This window comes from Pyxicephalus adspersus, chromosome 1, assembly GCF_032062135.1.
Source record: "Pyxicephalus adspersus chromosome 1, UCB_Pads_2.0, whole genome shotgun sequence".
Taxonomy (NCBI): Eukaryota; Metazoa; Chordata; class Amphibia; order Anura; family Pyxicephalidae; genus Pyxicephalus; species Pyxicephalus adspersus.
Genome location: NC_092858.1, coordinates 111515913 through 111538254, shown reverse-complemented (window position 1 = coordinate 111538254; position 22342 = coordinate 111515913).

Below are 22342 nucleotides of genomic sequence, written 5' to 3'. Positions count from 1 at the left end.
GCCGACTACCCAGTACCCGACTATAGATGCCAGATATTAATGCCATCCACACTCCGTCTCAGAGCCCACTGCCTCCTCCTCCTGCTTTAAATGATGCTGCCGCCCCCCCCAGTAACAAACTAGATGCCAGATACTAATGCCGTCCACACTCCGTCTCAGAGCCCACCGCATCCTCCTCCTGCTGTAGCTGATGCTGCCGCCTGCCCAGTACCCGACTGCAGATGCCAGATACTAATGCCGCCAATGCTCCGTCTCAGAGCCCACCGCCTTCTCCTCCTGCTGTAAATGATGCTGCCGCCTGCCCAGTATCAAACTCTAGATGCCAGATACCAATGCCGTCCACGCTCCGTCTCAGAGCCCACCGCCTCCTCCTCCTGCTGTAAATGATGCTGCGCCTGCCCACTAACAATCTCTAGATGCCAGATACTAATGCCATCCACACTTTGTCTCACAGCCCCCGCCTCCTCCTGCTGTAAATGAAGCTGGCTCCTGCACAGTAAGAAACTCTAGATGCCAGATACTAATGCCGTCCACGCTCCGTCTCAGAGCCCACCACCTCCTCCTCCTGCTGTAAATGATGCTGCGCCTGCCCACTAACTATCTCTTGATGCCAGATACTAATGCCATCCAAACTCCGCCTAAGAGCCCACTGCCTCCTTCTCCTGCTGTAAATGATGCTGCTGCCTGCCCATTTACAAACTCTAGATGCCAGAGACTAATGCCGTCAACACTCCGTCTCAGAGCCCACTGCGTCCTTCCCCTGCTGTAAATGAATCTGCCGCCTGTCCTGTAACAAACTCTAGGTGCCAGATACTAATGCCGTCCATGCTCCATCTCGGAGCCCACCGACTCCTCCTCCTGCTGTAACTGATCTTGCCTCCTGCCCAGTATTCGACTGCAGATGCCAGATACTAATGTCGTCCACACTCTGTCTCAGAGCCCACCGCCTCCTCCTCCTGCTGTAAATGAAGTTGCCGCCTGTCCAGTAACAAACTCTAGATGCCAGATACTAATGCCATCCACGCTCTGTCTCAGAGCCCACCGCCTCCTCCTCCTGCTGTAAATGATGCTGCGTCGGCCCACTAACAATCTCTAGATGCCAGATACTAATGCCATCCACACTCCGCCTCAGAGCCCACCGCCTCCTTCTCCTGCTGTAAATGATGCTGCCGCCTGCCCAGTTACAAACTCTAGATGCCAGAGACTAATGCTGTCAACACTCCGTTTTAAAGCCCACGGCCTCCTTCTCCTGCTGTAAATGAATCTGCCGCCTGTCCAGCTGCCCAGTATCAAATTCTTGATGCCAGATACTAATGCCGTCCACACTCTGTCTCAGAGGCCACCGCCTCCTTCTCCTGCTGTAAGTAATGCTGCCGCCTGCCCAGTAACAAACTCTAGATACCACAGACTAATGCTGTCAACACTCTGTCTCAAAGCCCACGGCCTACTTCTCCTGCTGTAAATGAATATGCCGCCTGTCCAGTAACAAACTCTAGGTGCCAGATACTAATGCGGTCCATGCTCCATCTCGGAGCCCACCGCCTCCTCCTCCTGCTGTAACTGATGCTGCCTCCTGCCTAGTACAGGACTCTAGATGCCAGATACTAATGCTGTCCACACTCTGTCTCAGAGCCCACGGCCTCCTCCTCCTGCTGTAAATGAAGCTGCCGCTTGTCCAGTAACAAACTCTAGATGCCAGATACTAATGCCATCCATACTACGTCTCAGAGGCCACCGCCTCCTCCTTCTGCTGTAAATGATGCTGCCGCCTGCCCAGTAACAAACTCTAGATGCCAGATACTAATGCTGTCCACGCTTTGTCTTAGAGCCCACCGCCTCCTCCTCCTGCTGTAAATTATGCTGCCTACCCAGTACCCAACTCTAGATGCCAGTTACTAATACCGTCCAAACTTCGTCTCAGGGCCCACCGCCTTCTTCTTCTGCTGTTACCGATGCTGACGCCTGCCCAGTACCCTACTCTAGATGCCAGTTACTAATGCCGTCCACACTTTGTCTCAGAGCCCACCACCTCTTCCTCCTGCTGTTACTGCTGCCGCCTGTCCAGTACCCAGTACACAGCTGTAGATGCCAGTTAACAACGCTGTACATGCCGCATTTTACAAAGTTACAGCTAGCAGATAGGAAAAGGTAGTCACCTACACAGCAATGTCTGCAGTAGCTACAGCTTCTACACTGTCCATATAGGTGATGGCCTCAACCACTAATGCCGTCCTTGCTCCGTCTCAGGTCCCACCGCCTCCTCCTCTCAGTACCCAGCTGTAGATGCCAGTTAACAACGCTGTACATGCCGCATTTTACAAAGTTACAGCTATCAGATAGGAGAAGGCAGTCCCCTACACAGCAATGTCTCTAGTAGCTAAATCTTCTACACTGTCCATATAGGTGATGGCCTCAAAGAATAATGCCGTCCTTGCTCCGTCTCAGGGCCCACTGTTTGCTCCTCCCAGTACCCAGCTTTAATTGACAGTTAACAATGCCATCCACACTTCTCAGGACCCACCGCCCCCTCCTCCTGCTTTAACTGATGCTGCCTCCTGCCCAGTACCCAACTCTAGATGCCAGTTACTAATGCTGTCCAAACTTCGTCTCAGAGCCAAATGTCTCCTTCTTCTGCTGTTACTGATGCTGCCGCCTGCCCAGTAACCTACTCTAGATGCCAGTTACTAATGCCGTCCAGACTTTGTCTCAGAGCCCACCACCTCTTCCTCCTGCTGTTACTGCTACCTGCCCAGTACACAGTACCCAGCTGTAGATGCCAGTTAACAACGCTGTACATGCCGCATTTTACAAAGTTACAGCTAGCAGGAAGGAAAAGGCAGTCACCTACACAGCAATGTCTCTAGTAGCTACAGCTTCTACACTGTCCATATAGGTGATGGCCTCCACCACTAATGCCGTCCTTGCTCCGTCTCAGGTCCCACCGCCTCCTCCTCCCAGTACCCAGCTGTAGATGCCAGTTAACAACGCTGTACATGCCGCATTTTACAAATTTACAGCTATCAGATAGGAGAAGGCTGTCCCCTACACAGCAATGTCTCAATAATGCCGTCCTTGCTCCGTCTTAGGGCCCACTGTTTGCTCCTCCCAGTACCCAGCTCTAATTGACAGTTAATAATGCCATCCACACTTCTCAGGACCCACCGCCCCCTCCTCCTGCTTTAACTGATGCTGCCGCCTGCCCAGTACCCAACTCTAGATGGCAGTTACTAATGCCGTCCAAACTTAGTCTCAGAGCCAACTGCCTCCTTCTTCTGCTGTTACTGATGCTGCCGCCTGCCTAGTAACCTACTCTAGATGCCAGTTACTAATGCCGTCCAGACTTTGTCTCAGAGCCCACCACCTCTTCCTCCTGCTGTTACTGCTTCCTGCCCAGTACACAGTAGCCAGCTGTAGATGCCAGTTAACAACGCTGTACATGCCATATTTTACAAAGTTACAGCTGGCAGATAGGCAGTCAACTACACAGCAATGTCTCTAGTAGCTACAGCTTCTACACTGTCCATATAGGTGATGGCCTCCACCAATAATGCCGTCCTTGCTCCGTCTCAGGGCCCACCGCCTCCTCCTCCCAGTACCCAGCTCTAGATGCCAGTTAACAATGCCATCTTTACTTGGTCTCAGAGTTCGCCGCCTCATCCTCCTGCTGTTACTGCTGCCGCCTGCCCAGTAACCAAATATGAATGCCAGTTACTAATGTCGTCCACACTTCGTATCAAGGCCCACCACCTTCTACTCATGCTGTTTTTGCTGCTCCCTGCCCATTACCCTACTCTAGATACCAGTTACTAATGCCGCCCTTGCTCCGTCTTAGGGCCTACTGCCTCCTCCTCCCAGTACCCAGCTCTAGATGCCAGTTAACAATGCCATCCACACTTCTCAGGGCCCACCGCCTACTCTTCCTGCTATTACTGCTGCCGCCTGCCCACTGACCACTACCCAGCTCTAGATGCCAGACTAGACTCAAGCTCGACAGGGTTTTTCCCCGCTGATTCCTCCAAGCCCATTCCCTTTCATGTGCTTTCACTCGATAGCAGGCCCTGAGATGGAGTGTGGAAGGCATTAGTAACTGGCATCTAGAGCTGGGTGAAGTGCATCTTTATTGACACCCCGAAGTTTGTAATGCAAGTGTTTAATCTGAAATTTGTGATTGAATGTATCATCTTCATCCATCGGTACCACGCTTTATCGGACTTAATTTCTGTGTATGTTACCTCGGAACTGGGAAGTGGGACAGCAGTCACTCTGTATATGTCGGGGGGATGAGATGGGAGACACCAGTATGTTTAACAGGAACCGAGAGGTCCTGGATGACAACATTGAGCCATGAAGTTTTTGAGGTCAGCACACGTCCAGAGACTTCTCCACAAGTATACGCCGTCAACAAGGATATTCTTGTGAAAATACTGCAGAATAAGGAGTTTCAGACTAAGAAGCAGCTGAAAGGGAAGGGTGAGATGTCATTTGCAAGCGACACATTGGGGGATCTCTGGGTGAAATGCACAATGGCATAATTTACCGCCAATGTCATCATCAACTTGTGTATATAAGATGTTATCAGGTATCATGAGCAATCACTGCAAATGTACAAAACCAACCTGGACCACCTGTTTATTCAGCTCACCAAGGTGCTGAGCCCCAAATGTCTGGTGATATGCAACATGTTCATGTCTGTTGGATTCAAAGCTGCTGAAGTGCTAGAGTACCCAATTCTTAATGTGCGCTGGGACATCAAAGAAGGGAATTTCTACAGCGCCACACTGGCAGATTTGCACCAATTGGATGTAATTGACATGCACTTCCACTGCGCTCCAGGGTTAAAGATGCCACCCAATCGAATCAGCTTGCTCATCAGAAGTATACCTGCATCCTGATGGCTCATATTGATCAAGCCTGGGGCGTGCAGCAGGAACAGCAGGAAGAGGAGGCAGTGGGCTCTGAAATGGAGTGTGGACAGCATTGGTAACTGGCATCTAGAGCTGGGTACTGGGCAGGCAGCAGCAGTAATAGCATGAGGAGGAGGCGGTGGGCCCTGAGACAGAGAAAGAACGGCATTAGAGGTTGAGGTCATCACCTATGTGGACAGTGTCAAAGCTGTAGCTATTGGAGACATGAATGGATGAACAAGATTCCAATCTGTCCCTACCCTCTATGTAGCGAAACCACATGAAAAGGAACGGTTTTGGCGGAATCAGCGGGGAAAGAAGACCCTGTTGAGCTTACGTCTAGTCTGGCATCTAGAGCTGGGTACTAGGAAGTGGGCAGGCGGAAGCAGTAGGAGCAGGAGGAGTAACACAGCCATCCACACTACGTCTCAGGGCCCACTGCCACCGTAGGTACAGTGGGAATCTCATTGCTCCCAATAGCTACACCTTCTACACTGTCAATTAGGGATGATGGCCTCAAGCTGTTGCTGCTGCCTCCGCCTGCCCAGTACACAGCTCTAGATGGCAGTTAACAATGCTGTCCACACTCCGTCTCAGGGCCTGCCGCCTCCTCCTCATGCTGTTGCCACCTGTCAGTAGTCCGTTCCTAAATATGGCATTACAGCCATCTAGGTGGCATTGATGATACACTACACCCAGCTCTAGATGCCAGTTACCAATGTGGTCCCCGCTCCGTCTCAGTGCCCACCACCTTCTCCTCCTCCTGCTGCCACCTGTCACTTGTAACTTATAACAGAGCTGTGTAGCTGGCTAATTTTTTGACTGAAAAACCCCCCTCAGAGACCTCTGGCTGTACTCTTAGGCCTGTGTAAGGCTTGTAACGGCGCGGTGAAACCTGGTGGCTAATTTTTGGACCGGAGGAATCCCCTCGTGGCCCTCTCTGCCTCTTCTCGGAGACCCGTATAAAATCCAGCATGTTCCCTTGACCGCCCCATAAAATGGCCCTGCCAGCAACAGAAAAAAGACTTCCCTATTTTTTTTTACTTGTACAGTGTTGTGCAGAGCTGGGGGAGTCTTGACATGTCTTTTCAAATGTATTTATAGGCTGTAGAAGCTCTACACAGTCCCGAAAAACAACCAAAACTTTTCCCCCATTGACTTTAATGAAGTTCGAATTCGACGTTCATTCACCCGAATAATTATGCATTATTCGACCGAATAGCGGTCGTATCGAATAGTGAGCTTTTCGCCCAACACTAGTTAGCATCTTTTACACAATATGCCTACCACTTTTTGTACAAAAGTACACATTTTTTTTTACCAAAACAATAATTAAATAAAAACATTACTTTGTAGGACCATCCTTTGCTACAATTACAGTTGTTTAGTGTATTTGAATTAGTCTGGAGTTCAGTTCAGTACAGTTTTTCTCTACCTTTTTTTGTCTTTTTAACATTATTTATAGGTTTTCAACCATTAAACAAAAGAAGACATATAACACCAACAAGCGAGGCATATCAAAGTCTGTTGTGATCTTGGCAAAACAAAATGTGTGTTCATATGAAGATGAACAATGTCAGTTGAATACAGTTCTGTTTGTAGGAGAGAAGAGATAAGCGAAGTCCATATTTATTTCATGTAAAGCACAGAAGTAAGGCACAAATATTCATGTAGTATACAATATCATGAAAACATGGGGTCCAGGTGACACTTAAGGTCCAGAGTTTCTCTGTAATACTTCCAGCTGCCCCAGACAGCATTTAATTTGTCAGAAGTCCCTGCACACTTTCAGGGTGAGGTCTTCCATTAACATTATGTTGTTAACTTTTCATATTCATAGACCTACTGTAAGCAGTAAGGTGTGTGATGAATGCCTCTCAGCCCACACCCTAAAGATAGATTTTCCAGCACGCTCAATACCAATCTAAGCACCAGCAGGCTGAGAAGGGCTTACACAGGGCAAGGTTAACCAATCTGTTTGCAGTCTCCATGTCTACACAAGGCAAAGACCTATGTGCTCTCAAAGATGAGAATATATCCTTAAAAGCTAAACTTGAGGATCCAAATAAAAGATCTTGTAGATCCAACTTGAGAATCCATGGATTACCTGAGCATATCACTGACATTCCAGCAATAGTTGACAGACTAGAAATGAAAAAATACCATAGAGCCCTTACTAAATGACAGCCAGCAGGCCCCCCACGGGGCATTGTGGTCAAATTACTTTACTCTAAAGAACGCCTGTTACAAGCATTGAGGGAAAAAAGCCAGTCGACCCCCCTCTCATTTCAAGGACATGATTATAAGTTTTTTACCGATCTAGCTCTACCTACCTTCGCAAAAAGACGCACCTTCAAACCCTACTTGGTTATTTGTAAATGGGGAATTATATTTTGATTTGTGTATTCCTACAAAGGCAAACATTACTCCTGCCCTCTATTGGAGGAACTATGTGCCTTAATAAAATCTTTGGGCATCATGTCCCCAATTGAGGATTCAATTACCTTGTCTCCACAATTCAAGAAATTGAGATAGGATACCAACTTCCACAACATTTCTGCTTCCTCCTCCACCTCTTCTCCGGAACTGATGCCTTTCAATCATCCTCAGAGATAACTGCATGTTCTGTCTGTACTTTAACATTATTTCTAGAGGTAACCTATCTACTTTTTAAGTACCTTGTTTCTTCCATCTGTGACAGTTTAGCAGGGACCGCTGTGGGAACCGACAGGTTATGTGACAGTGCCCCCTCCTTAGGGGCAACCCCAGGGTGACCCCAGGGCCTGGTTTATCTGGGTGTGCCCAATGAAAAGCCCTTACCAACCTGGTGGCATGAACATTACCAGAGGGCTCCCAGGAGTTTTCTTCTCGACCGAATCTTTTCCATTAAACTATGTATTGAAGACGGCTTCCTGACCTCCTAGAGTCTAGGATGGCCTCAACCTCAAATTCTTCATTGCCTTCAACCAATACCGGCGTAGGTGGCTGAGAGGATCTGCCAGCCAAGGGACTCACTACAACCGGTTTAAAACAAGACACATGAAATACTGAAGACTCAATTTAGGATCAAGGTAGGATGAAATCCATAATTCGCAAAAAACGGTGAGTGAGAGGTGGCTGAATGAACAGCATTGTTGTATGAAAACTCCGCCATGGGCAGCAGGGAGGCCCAGTTGTCCTGTGAAGCAGCTGAGAAACAGCAGAGATATTGTTAAAAGGTTTGATTAGTTCTCTACGTTTGACAATTACTTTGGGGATGATAGCCAAAGGACAAAGAAGTTTTCATAAAGTTTTTTACAAAGCTTCTTGCAGAGCTTGTGCCAGAACTTGTAGGTGAATTGCACCCCTCTATCAGGTACAATATCAACCGGAATTCAATCGAGTCGGACTATCTCCCTTAGGAATGTCTCAGCTGTCATTCCCGCAGAGGGTGTCCCCATGTTTGGGATAAAATGAGCAATTTTGGTGAGTCTATCGGCCAGTACCAAAATGGAGTTGTACACCCCTAAAAGGTGGAAGTTCCACAATGAAGTCCATAGATTGCATGCTGGATTGTATGCCGGTTTGGGATGGGCAAGGGTCTAAGTAACCCCCATGGTTTACCTCTCATACTCTTGGAACAGGCACAGGTGGCACAAAAGGAGACAAATGTCTTACATATCCTGGGGAAGCTCTGGCCACCAAAAGGTCAGCTGTATGAGATCCAGAGTCATGGACACTCTAAAGTAACCCGCCAACAGGTTGTCATGACAAGCTTCTAGAGCGGCAAGCCAGAGTGTCTCAGGGTCAAAACTCTTCCCTTCATGCATCAAAAAATCACCTGTTCTGGTGAGGTTGAGGCTTGGGTCAACTGGGTAGGTGTGCAACACTCTCTTTATCTGTTCCATTAGGTCAGAACAGATCAACATCTTGGCAGCTAGAATAGTATCAGACAAAGATGAGGTTAGGTCCTCTGGAAATATACGAGATAGGGCAGTGGGTTTGGTATTCATTACCCCAGGGCGGAAGGTTACATGAAAATCAACGCTGGGAAAGAGCCCAATGGGCCTGGTGAGGGTTAAGCCTTTTGGCCTTTTTCAGGTATTTCAGATTTTTGTGATCAGTGAATATCAGAATAGGATGTGCTGCTCTTTCCAAAAGGTAAAGCCAGTCACTCATGTCATAGATCCTTTCAGCAGGGCTCATCTTCCGGGAGAAGAAAGAGACAGGATGCAACAGAGCCTTGGGTCCAAAACATTGCGATAAGATGGCCCCAACTGCAGATTCTGGTGCGTCCACTTCTAGGACAAAGAGTGATGCATCCAGATGTCTCAGAATTGTAGCGGAGGTAAATAACACCTTTAGTCGGTCAAAGGCAGACTCGTGAGCTTCGTTAGAGGGGACACAATAGTGGAGAACCCCTTAAAAAATTTCTAATAAAAGTTCGGGAACCTGAAAAATTGTTGTAACCTTTCCAGTTGGTCAGTGCTGGCCCCTCCATTACTGCTAATACTTTCTCAGGATCCGTGGCGATCCCCTGGGTGGAAATGATAAGACCCAGAAACTTGATGACGTCTTTCTCAAACTCGCATTTGTCTTGCTTGGCATATAGTCTATGAACCCGGAGGTGACCTAGGATGATTTTGACATGGTTTCTATGCTCCTCCAAAGATGAAGAGAAGATCAGAATGTCATTGAGGTAGACTACTAGAAAATCACAGAAAATGTAATTTACAAAGTGCTGGAAGGTAGCAAGGGCCTTGCAGAGCCCAAAAGGCATGACAACATATTCAAAGTGACCAAAGTGGGTTCTGAATGCTGTCTTCCATTAGCCTCCCTCCTGAATCCCTACTAGAATATAGGCTCCCCGCAAGTCCAGCTTGGTGAAAACTTTGGCTTTTGGCAACCTCTGTACAAGTTCTGGAATAAGGGGCCAAGGATAGCGGTTCTTGATTGTCACCCTGTTAAGATCCCAGTAATCTATAGAAGAACAGAAGGTACCATCCTTCTTTTGTACAAAAAAATGGCTGGCCCCTCCAGGTGAAATAGAAGGCCAGATAAATCTCTTCTTCAGGTTTTCATCAATGTACTCCTTGAGGGAAATAAGTTCAGGTTCAGAGAGAGGGTAAATGCGGCCAAACGGACTCTCAGCTCCAGGCAAAAGCTAAATTGGGAAGTCGATGAGGGGGAAGGGCCGTCAGCCCCCTTTTTGTCAAAAACGTCCAAAAAGTCATGGTAAGGAGGGGGAATAAGCCCTTTCTTCTCAGGATCCAGGCACAATAGCTCGTTGCAATTTGGGAAACAACACTGCTGGCAATACGCAGACGAAAAAGTCACTTCGCCAGTGGACCAGTTATTACAGGGATTATGGGCCCGCAACCATGGTATTCCCAGGATAACAGGAAAGAGTGGTGAATGTATCACATTGAAACTTAAAAGCTCCTGATGCCCAGGTTGTATGGTTGTGATCAGTCCATCCATATTCAGGACCCAAAGCACTTCTATTTAAACAACAGTGCCCAAATGTTAAGTGCCAAAATTATAAGAGCAATGGGAATTAATCCAGGGAATTCCATCATCATCATCATCATCCTCTACTAACATCACTGATGAATTCATCTTCTTCATCTGCCTGCAACTAATCTTTATTTATCTCTCCTTCTACAGCAACTGATATCCCAAGTTCCTTAAACTCTGATCAGTCCATCCATAATCAGGACCCAAAACACTTCTATTTAAACAACAGGCAAGATCACGTTGGGACCCTAGTCACGTGCCCAAATGTTAAGTGCCAAAACTATAAGTGCAATGGGAATTAATCCAGGGAATTGACACAGGAATTGAAACAGATTTGGACATACTATTTTACTCTGCCACTCCCATCTCCTGCCTTTGGACTGATTTATCCATCTGAACTCCTCTGCTGCTGCCATTCTGAACTGATATTTCATCAAACCATCTCTTTGACTGAATCATCATCCCCCACTCCTGGAACTCAGCAAGTTTACAAGCCTCACCTGAATCCATGTTACTCGACTGCTTCTCTTGGAATTCAGTTTGCCACGTTGTTTAATTTGCACCTATGGTTTGCAATTATCTGTAAAAATGTATTATTCACCCTGCTCTCTCTTTGTTGGCACTACTCCCTGTTCTCCCCAGTCTGATAACTCATTGCCCCTGATTCATCAATGAAATCTGCGCTCGCTGGAAGCGCGAACGTACGCGCGGCCATTGATCGCGGATTACCGCAGTCCGGACTCGAGTATGCGCGTACACTCGCCTCACTACCAGCCGGATTCCAGCCTTCACAATAGGGAGCGCGAATCTGCCAATTAAGGCGATTAGATTTCAGCTGCGCGATTAACCCCCTTCCATATACTCTCAGCAAGACACTCCCTTCTCCTAACCTCATCCCTATTCACCCTACCCATAAGTCCTTACCCCCTCTCTCTGGCAGGCTATGGAATGCCCGATCTGTTGGCAATAAATTTACCTCCATACACAACTTTCTCCTTTCTAAATCTCTGAACTTTCCGGGTCTTTCTGAAACTTGGCTTTCCTCCTCTGACTTTGCCTCTGCTGCTGCTTTCTCCTATAGAGGCCTGCACATTACACATACCCCTAGACCTGGCAACAAAGTAGGGGGGGTGTGGGTCTCCTTCTCTTACCAAACTGTACATACAGAGTCCTTCCTACCCCACGATCTCTCATTTTCACCTCTTTTGAAGTCCACTTTGTCCGTCTCTTTAGCCCCTTACCCCTCATTGTTGCTGTTGTTTACCTCCTCCCTGGCCCAGTATTACAATTTTTAGATAACTTTGCATCCTGGCCCCCACACATTCTTTCCCATGACCTGCCCACCCTCATCCTTGGTGACTTTAATGTTGCCATGGATGAGCCCAACCTTTCCTCCTTAACCAAACTGCTCTCCATTTCCTCCTCATTTGGACTCACTCAGAACATCAATGGCCCCACACACATAGTCGGACACACTTTAGACCTGGTATTTTCTAAACTCTGCAACCTCACCCTCCTTGACAACTCACCATTTCCCCTTTCTGATCACAAACCTTATCACCTTCAACCTATCGAACTCTTGCCCTCCCTTGCCACATCCCAGACCTGGTCAATGGCAGAGAGATATCAATAACATTGACCACAACTTTTTCTCAAACTGCCTTGCGTCCCTAACCCCCACCCTCTCCAAAATCACCCTCCCCCAGATGATGCTGCCACCATGTTAAACCACTCTCTTTCCTTTGCTTTGGATAAAGTACCCCCTGCCACCTTCTGCTACCCCTGCCCTGCCAACCCCCGACTCTGGCACAACAATTACACCAAACAGCTACAAAAGACTGTTCGTGCAGTGCAAGTGGATAAAATCTGGCCTCAGTGCTGACTTCATGGACTACAAAGCCAAGCTACAAAGCTTTAACACAGAGCTCACTGTCACCAAGCAATACTATTTCTCCACAGTCATTTCCTCCAAGCTTCCAACCCACGCAACTTCTTCTCAACAATTGACTCCCTCCTAAACCCCACACCTGCTCCCCCGACAACTTCCTTCTCTGCCCAAGACATTGCCACCTTATTTAGACATAAAATAGACAAAATCAGACATGATGTCTCTGCTCACCGAGCCACTCCAATTATACCCACCGCTTCCACCTGTAAATCATCACTGACCTCCCTCACCCCTAGTACTGTGGATGAAGTCACCTGTCTTCTCTCATCATCTCCATCTACTACCTGTCCGCTTGACCCGATTCCCTCTGATCTACTCCGTGCCGATTCATCCACCCTGGCCCCTGCCCTAACCGAACTATTTAACCTCTCTCTTTCTACTGGTAAATACCCCTCAGCTTTCAAACATGCCATAACTCTCCCCATCCTAAAGAAACCCCCATTGGACCCCTCCCTACCCTCTAACTACCATCCTATATTCCTTCTCCCATATGTCTCTAAATCTCTTGAACGCCTTGTCTACAAAAGACTCACCGATTACTCGAGCACCAACTCTCTCCCTGACCCTCTCCAGTCTGGATTTAGTGCTGCCCATTCCACTGAAACAGCCCTTACTAAAGTGGCCAATGACCTCATCAGACCTAAGTCTCAAGGCAACTCTTCCTTGCTCCTTCTCCTTGATCTTTTCTCTGCTTTTGACACTGTTGACCACCCCTTCGAATACAAATCATGCGCTCCATTGGTATCAGTGACACTGCTCTCACTTGGTTTGCTTCCTATCTTTCTGAATGCTCTTTTCAAGTTTCTTTCAATGGTAACTCCTCCTTGCCCACTCTCCCCCTTGTTGGTGTTCCCCAAGGGTCAGTCCTTGGACCGGTTCTCTTTTCTCTGTACACCTCCTCTCTCCGTAGTCTCATATCCTCCTTTGGCCTACAGTACCATCTGTATGCTGATGACACTCAAATCTATCTGTCAACCCCTGATCTGTCTCCCTCAGTCCTGGATAAGGTCTCATGCTGCCTGTCAGCCATCACATCATGGATGTCTGACCAAGCTCAACCTGGATAAAACAGAACTCATTATCATCCCCCCCTCAAATTCCAAATCTCCTCCTGACATATATCTAACTGTTAACAACACTGTTATTTGGCCCTCCCCTCAGGCACGTTGTCTTGGTGTCACCGTTGACTCTGCCCTCTCATTTACCCCCCATATTCAGAACATTTCCAGAACCAGTCACTTTCACCTACGCAACATCTCCAAAATCCACCCCTACCTGTCCCCAGAGACCACCAAACTCCTTGTACACGCTCTTATCATCTCTAGTCTGGACTACTGTGACCTCCTCTATTCCACTAACCCAACTCTCTCCTTCACAATCTAATCTGAATGCTGCAGCCAGACTCATCCATCCTTCCCACCACTTCTCTTCTGCTGCATCTCTTTGCAGATCTCTACACTGGCTTCCATTTCACCTTAGAATCAAAGTCAAGCTCCAGTGCTTTGCCTTCAAATCCCTCCACAGTTTTTGTCCCACTTACATTTCTGACCTGGTAAAAAAGTACTCCCCCAGCCGCTCTCTCCGCTCCTCCAATGACCTACTAATGACTTCCTCGCTCATAACCACATCACACGCACGGATACAAGACTTTTCTAGAGCTGCCCCAACTCTCTGGAATGGTATTCCATGTCCTATTCGGCTTGCTCCTACTTTTGCTTCTGCTCATTTAAAAGAGCACTCAAAACCTATTTTTTCAAACTTGCCTACCCATCTTCTTCTTCCTTTTGAAACCATCCCTACTTCCCACCACTACATATCTCCCCTCCTATTGTGTGTAAATTCCCCCACCTACTAGATTGTAAGCTCTTCGGGGCAGGGTCCTCTTCTCCTGTATCGCTGTCTGTATTAGTCTGTCATTTGCTACCCCTATTTATTGTACAGCGCTGCGTAATATGTTGGCGCTATATAAATCTTGATTAATAATAATAATAAAAGGGGAACTTTCTCCGATGTAACTGGTCCAGTCTTAATGGTAGAGCCGTCTGCGAGTCGCAGAAAGAGAGGTTGTTTCTTGTTGCAAAGAGGTACAAGGATTAGCTTGGCAGGTTGATGTCCAAGAAACAGGTGCAAGCCCCAGAATCAACAATGGCTTGTACTTCAATAGTTCTATCAGGGCCCTGGAGGAACAAGGAGAGTGAAATATGAGCTGAGGATGGAGGAGTTAGCATGGCTGGGGGTGAGGGAGTCAACTCACCTTTCCCCCCCGGGACAATATCACAACAGATGACCAGGAGAGCCTCAATACAGGTAGAGATTGGCCTGAAAATGCCTCCTCCGCTGACTGTGAGGGTCTGGCTAGACCTAACTGCATAGGTTCTGGGCAATCTGTGGAGGCAGGAAGTGGAGTGGGTAATGGTGAGGGAGGAGGTGTAGAAATGGAAGACCAGGGCGAGCAAGGGGTTCCTGAATTCTCCATCCTGCGCTCCCATAATGTTCTGTCAATTTGAGTTACTAGCCTGATTAAATCATTTAAAGAGTCTGGAACATCCAACTCTCGCTAGCTCTTCTTTCAGAGATTCAGACATGACAATGTGAAATTCATGTTTAAGAGCGGCGTCATTCCACCGGGATAAAAGCTCCATCTGCGGAAGTCTGCTTCAGCGGTGGCAGCACGCCAGGGATCATCATAAAGTTCTGCCAATTTCTCAAATAGTACATTAACATTACCAAAGGCTTCATCCCCGTGTTCCATCAATCAGAAGGCCCAGGCCTGTTGTTCCCCCTGGAGGAGGGAAATTAGAGTGCCCATCTTGGTGTGTTCCTCGGTAAAGGTTCTAGGCTGCAGTGAAAAATATAACTGGCAGGAATTGCAGGAAGACCTGGAACTGGCTGCGGTCCCCAGCGAACCGGTCCAGAAGCGGGATCTTGGGATCAGGTGTGACTGAGCTAGAGGTTGAGCAGGCAAAGTTTGAAAACGGCTTTTCAAACGGAAGTACCCTCTCTGAACCTCTTGTACAGAAATCTTGAGCTCAGCAACCTGCTTGCACAGTTCCTTAAGAGGTGTGCTGTCTCCAGAAGCCGACATTTTTGCTGCGATTTTGTCAGGATCTGCCCAGGCAGGTAGCACGGGATCACCCAAGGTGCGGAGTCTAAGTGACACTAGGTCTTCACCAGGGCACTCCGCAAGGGGTGATGGACCAGTAGCCAGGAGGCTAAAGGCCTCTTTGCTGCTGGGGGTCCCCAGGTTGTCACCCTTGGGGTCACACTACCTGAGGAGGAAGGCTGGAGCAGCCTCAGTGTGGAGACAGGTGGCAGGCCAATGCAGTATGGAGCCAAGCGAGGGTAAGGGCAGACAGCAGACAGACATGGTCAGATTCCAGGCACAGGTCAGGGCAGGCGACAGAAATATGTAGTCAGATTCCAGGCATAGGTCAGGGCAGATGGCAGACAAACGTGGTCAGATTCCAGGCACAGGTCAGGGCAGGCGGCAGACAGACGTAGTCAGGTTCCAGGCACAAGTCAGGTCAGAAATCACAAGAGAGCAATGCAGGGTATCACGGTAGCTGGTGCAAAGTCACAGCACCAGCATCCATAACTGCTGAGACTAAATAGCCTCTGACCCTCTGAAGGAGATGCTTCTCCTTTAGCAGGAACCCTGTAGGAACAGTCAGGTATTGTGACTCCTAAATCCTTTGCTTTATCCCCCCTATTCCCCCCTCCACTTCACTTCTTACTGCACATTATATAGTCCTAGTTATATTTTTACATATTGTTTCAATCTCTTATTTATGTTTCATTTATGTATACTTTTATCACAGCACAGTTTCCTTTATAAAATCCTATTAAGTGACTTGCAGCTTGCACCTGTCATATGTAAAGTTGCCCGGTGGGGCTCTGATTAACAACGGACAGGCATTGTTCCTGTCCTTTGTTGATCAGGTAAGAGGATTAGTTTTCATATATTGCTTTGCATATGCTATTTTCTCACTGTGATCATGTCTCGTTGATGCTTTATATGAACTTCCCTCCCCTTCCTGTCTTAACCCTGATGTCCGTATGGTTCATCCGTATGCATGGGTTAACTAGTGCATTAGACAAAAATATCTCAGTGTTCGCAATTGATTCCGCTCCACTCACGCAGAAATGTTTGTCACAAATGGTGCAGGACATCCATTTAAGGGTGGGTAATTTTCATCAAGAATCCATCTCGTGCTTTGTGCTGGAGGGTCTGCCTGCTCCAATGGTGCTAGGTTTAGCATGGTTAAGCAAACATGATCCTACCATCGATTGGCAAGCGAGACAGATTCTTGATTGGAGTGTGTATTGCATAGACAACTGTCTTAACACATCGCTTTCTGTTATAACCACTAAGGTTGTACCTTCGCTTATTTCTGAGTTTTCTGATGTATTCTCTGAAAGTGGAGACCAGGAATTACCTCCATGTCGGGTGTATGATTGCCCCATCAACCTTATTACTGGAGCCAAGTTGCCCAAGTCTCGCTTGTATAATCTTTCCGAACCCGAAAGAGGGGCCATGCGAGGATATATCACCGAGAGTTTGGCTAAAGGTCATATTAGACCATACATATATCTACAGTAGCCGCAGGGTTTTTCTTTGTTAAGAAAAAGGACGGAACTCTTCCTCTTACCTGAGCTTTTTTTTACTGTGTGTGACCCCTACCCCCTTCCTTTAATCCCAGATTTGTTCAATTAGATTGTCGGAGCCAAGGTGTTCTCTGAATTGGATTTGAGAGGGGCATATAAACTGGTAAGGATGAGAGAGGGGGATGAATGAAAGATGGCCTTTAATACCCCTGAGGGTCATTTTGAGAATATGGTCATGCCTTTTGGGTTAACCAATGCTCCTGCGTTTTTTCAACATTTCATTAATGGCATCTTTCATCATCTGGTGGGCAGGTTTGTTATGGTGTATCTGGATGATATACTAATTTATTCTCCAGACATGGTGACTCATCAGGATCACGTGAAACAAGTGTTACAGATCCTTAGAGAGAATAAATTGTATGCGAAGATGGAGAAGTGTGTTTTTGCAGTCCCACAGTTGCAGTTCCTGGGTTACTTATTCTTATCTTTAGGTTTTCGTATGGATCCTGAAAAGGTCCGTGCGGTGTTGGACTGGGATCGACCCGAAAATCTGAAAGCACTTTTGCGATTTTTGGGGTTCACCAATTACTACCGTAAATTTATTTTGAATTACTCAACTGTAGTTAAACCTTTACCAGACATGATGAGGAAAGGTTCAGATTTCTCAGTCTGGTCAGATGCGGCATTACAAGCCTTTTCAGCAGTTAAGGATTGTTTTTGCTTCTGCTCCTATACTGGTGCAACCAGATGTGTCACAACCATTTATTGTGGAAGTTGACGCATCTGAAGTTGGGGTAGGAGCAGTCTTATCGCAGGGTCCTTCACCTAGTAAATGGCGCCCATGTGCTTTCTTCTCTCTCTAATGCAGAGAAAAATTATGACGTAGGTAATAGAGAGTTGCTGGCCATTAAATTGGCTTTTGAGAAATGGCGTCATTGGTTGGAAGGAGCGATTCATCCTATTATGGTAATTACCGATCACCATAATCTAGCGTATTTGGAGTCGGCTAAACGTCTGAACCCAAGACAGGCCAGATGGTTGTTGTTTTTTTACCAGGTTCAATTTCATTGTCACTTATCGCCCTGGGGTTAAGAACGTCAAGGCGGACGCCTTGTGGCGTAGCTTTCCTGGGGGGGGGGGTGATTCGTAATATCCTGGTCTGATATTGTCTGAAGGGGTAGTAATATCCGCCCTTTATCCTTTATCTTAAAGCAGAGGTATTGGAGGCCAAGGGAGATGCACCGGATTCTTGTCCTTCAGGGAAGTTGTTTGTTCCTTACAAATTACGACACAAGGTGTTCGAGAAACACCACTGTACAGTCCTTACAGGACACCCTGGGAGGAGATCCACGGTCGATCCCATCTCTCATAGATTCTGGTGGCCGGGGTTACGTAAATGTGTTGAGGGCTATGTGTCAGCGTGTAGTACTTGTGCTTGTGCTAAGGTGACACATACTCGGCCTTCTGGATCCCTACTTCGGTTGTCAATACCATCCCAACCTTGGACTCATTTATCCATGGATTTTAGAACAAAGTGCTATCAGAATTAAATATCTAAATATATAGTAGAGAAATATAGAATTTTTTATGGCTTTGGAGATATATAGCAAAGTGGGATCGGAATGAAATATCTCTATTTTTTGGAAAGAAATACTGAATTTTTTATGGGTTTTAGGATAGATATCAAGTGCTATCATAATAAAATATCTGTATTTTTTTTTACAGAAATACAGAAATGTTTCTGTTTATTTTGATAGATAGCAAGTGGTATCAGAATGAAATAACTGTATTTCATTCTGATGAAATACAGATATTTCATTTTGATACCACTTGCGACTTACGATTTTTCTACTAAAAATACAAATATTTAATTATGAATCACTCAGCACCATTACAAGTGATATAAGCCTCAAAGTTGATAGAGGCAGAGGGCCCTGAGGGAGGTGCTCGTTAAAAAAAAATAACCAGTTACACAGCTCCATTGCAAGTTATAGACCTCAGAGACAGAGTAGAGGTAGAGGGCCACCAGGGGGAGGAGTAGAAGGAGATGCCGAAGGGCTGTGAACGTGCCCTTCCCATCAAGATGTCCCTGCAGCAGTTGACGACTAATCACTACACTCTGCAGAGGGGGTGTAGAAGTCATTGCCTATCCAAGCCTTATTCATTTTAATAAAAGTGATTCGGTCGACATTTTCTGCGGAGAGCCGAATCCATTTGTCACTCAGTACGCCCACAGCTGCACTGAACGCTCTTTCAAATAACACACTTGCGGCTGGGGAGACAAGGATCTGAATGGCATGTTCTGCCAGCTCCCGCCACTGTTCAAGCTTCGATACCCAGTAGCCCAGTGGGTCCTGGCTTTGCAGGTTGCAGATGTCCCATGCAGAGCTCAGGTATTCCTGCACCATGACTGAGTACCGCTGCTGAGTGTCATTGGCAATTGCTGCACGACTGGCAGCTTGCTTCCGCTGAAAAAAAGCCTGCATGGTTTGGCTTAGACGACCTCTACTGCTACTGCCACCCATGCCGCTTAAAGCAATTGTTTGGCTCCCATGGCTTGTGGAACTGCCATAGGGATCCCTGCTGCTGCTTGCAGTCGGAAAGGCTGAGCACAAATCCCTACAAGCACTTCTTGGTAGTGCTGCATTTTAGGTCCCCTGTATTGGGGCAAGATCAGTTGTTGTATCTCAGGCTTGTAACGTGGATCCAGTAATGTAGCAAGTCAGTCTTTATTTTTATGTGTTGTATGCGTGGATCTTTGGCTATGCACTCCTGCATGAAGGCTGTCATGTGGCTCAAACTACCCACAGCTGAAGTAATTCTGGACCCACACTCCTGTGGGTCGAACAGCAGCACAGGGTCGTCCTCCTCCTTCTCCGCCTGGTCTTGCCATCCACAGAACATGCCGCCTTGTGTTTGGGTGGATGGATGCCATGTACCCTCAATATCCTCCTCTGCCCCTTCCTCCACTTCTCCCATGCCTGCGATGTCCTCCTCATCCTCTTCCACCTCCTCCTCTTCCTGGATTTGTGGTGCACTATGCCTAGTAGGCACGCATGTACGAGATGATGTTTGAAACGTCATCTCTTGATGCAGCGTCCGCTCTGTGTCGTGTCCGAGATCCACCATCATCTGTTCCAGCAGGCATATGATGGGGATGGTGTCACTGACACAGGCCTGATCTCTACTGAACATCCTGGTGGCCTCTTCAAAAGGTGACAATACAGAGCACAAGTCCTCAACTTGCAGCCACTCCGCAGGGCTGAAGAAAGGTAGTGTAGGTATACGTCTGAAACAAACAGATTCTGCCACATAATTCACGACCGCTTTCAGTTGTTCAGCCAGCCACTGCAGCATGTAAAAGGTGGAATTCCAACGTGTGGCCACATCACAAATTAACCGGTGCACTGGCAGGTTGAGATCTCGCTGTAAATCCACCAATCTGGCACTGGCTGTGTACGACTGGCAGAAATGCGCTGACAACTTTCTGGCCTTCAGCAACAGCGTTTGGAGGCCTGGGTAATTCCTAAGGAAGCGCTGTACTATCAGGTTCATGATGTGAGCCAGGCAAGGTATGTGTGTGAGTTTCCCACAACGCAGGGCTGCCAATAGATTGGCCCCGTTGTCACACACGACCTTGCCTGGCTGAGGTCTGTTAGGAGTTAACCATATGTCCTCCTGCTCCCGCAAGGCACTTAGAATGGCTGCGCCCATGTGGCTGAGGGAACCCAGGCTTCGCAACCTCAGGACTGCGTGGCAACGTCTGAACTGTGCACCGAAATAGCAAACTGCAGGTTGTTGCTGGCGGTGGACAGATGCTGCCGAATGGCAGGTGCTGGGTCTCCACGGCAAAGTGTCCCTGGAGGAAGAGGTTGAGGCACAAGAGTCAAAGGAGGAGGTGGAAGTGGAGGTTGAGGAGGAAATTGCATGGCTATGTGCTCTGGGCGGAGGTAGGTAGGCGGAGTGCTGCAGAGCCATGGACACATTGCTCTGCATGTGTTTATGCAAAGCAGGAACACATTTTTCTGCAAAATGCTGTCGCTTAGGCATAACGTACTGTGGGTTCGCGCAGAGGAATGCGTAATGGAACGCATTGGAGTCCACCAGCCGGTAAGGGAGGAGCTCTAACGCAATCAGCTGTGCAATTGCCGCATTCATTAGCTTTGTTTTGGGGTCATTTGGGCCATATTTCCTCTTGCGCTCCAGCATCTGGGGGATGGAAGGTTGGATGCTGCTAATGCTAACCACAGAAAGATTGGACGATGGGGTAGAAGTTGTGGGAGATGGCAATGATGCCTGTTCCTGACTGCTAGCAATGTGACAAACAGCAGCCGATCTGCGTTAGAGCTCCTGCTCACTGCTGGTGGAGCCTGAAAAAGGTAATGCTCGGCTACATGCCCCACTCAAATTGCTGGCAGCAGCATGGGTAACTTTGGTGCCAGAAGAAGGAAAGGCAGCGGAGGAAGATCAGTTTGAGCTTGCTTTTTGGGCGGAAGTGGTTGCACAGAGCTCTAAGCTTTGACCAGGTGTTCCCGCCAGGTTACTGGGTGGTGGCTTTTTAAATAAGTGGTTATGCAACTTGTTCCAAGTTTGTTTCGGTTTTTGCCTCGTTTCAAGTATTGAGCACACAGTTTACAGATGACAATAGTGCTGTCATCACTATGGACATTAAAAAATGCCCACACTGACAAACATTTACCTGGGCCGAAAGGTGCTCTGGAGCTGGTGCTCGTGGTGGCCGTCTGTCGGTTGTTGAGGCATAGCTGTGGTGACAGCTTCCGACAATTTACGTCTATGACTTGCCTCACTGGTACTTGAGGAATGCAGAGTGTGGGCAGCTTTTACCCTCTTCCTCCCTCTCTTCTTTGAGAGTGCTCTGCAACCTCCTCCTCCTCTTCTTCTTCCTCCTCCTTCTCCTCTTCTTCCTGCCTATGATGATCTCCTTGTTCGCCCCATGTCGGATCAAGGACATCATCATCATCATCAGAAGAAACAGTTTCCCTATATGTGCGGAAAGGAAGCAGCGGCCTTTTGGAGCCAGTTTGAATTGGCTCGTCTGGCTCAGAGTGTTCTGGTGAAAAGTAACTGGGGTGAAAGCCTGTGAACTGACTCTCTTCGTCAGATGACTGAAACAACTGAGCATCTTCAAGAAATGCTTGTAACTCAACAGATAAAACAGCCAGCGCTTCTGTTCTTCGTTCTGCAGCTAAAAACAAACTACTACTGCTTTGCTTGCCACCCCTGCCGAAGCTTTCCTCCTTGGCCAGACATTGTAAAAATGTTTTTTTATGTGGCTTGACACCCTGCAAAATACTTTGTAGCTAATATGCTATATGTATATGTCAATTTGTACAGTAAGTGGATTTTTTTATTGGGGAGGAGGGGGGTG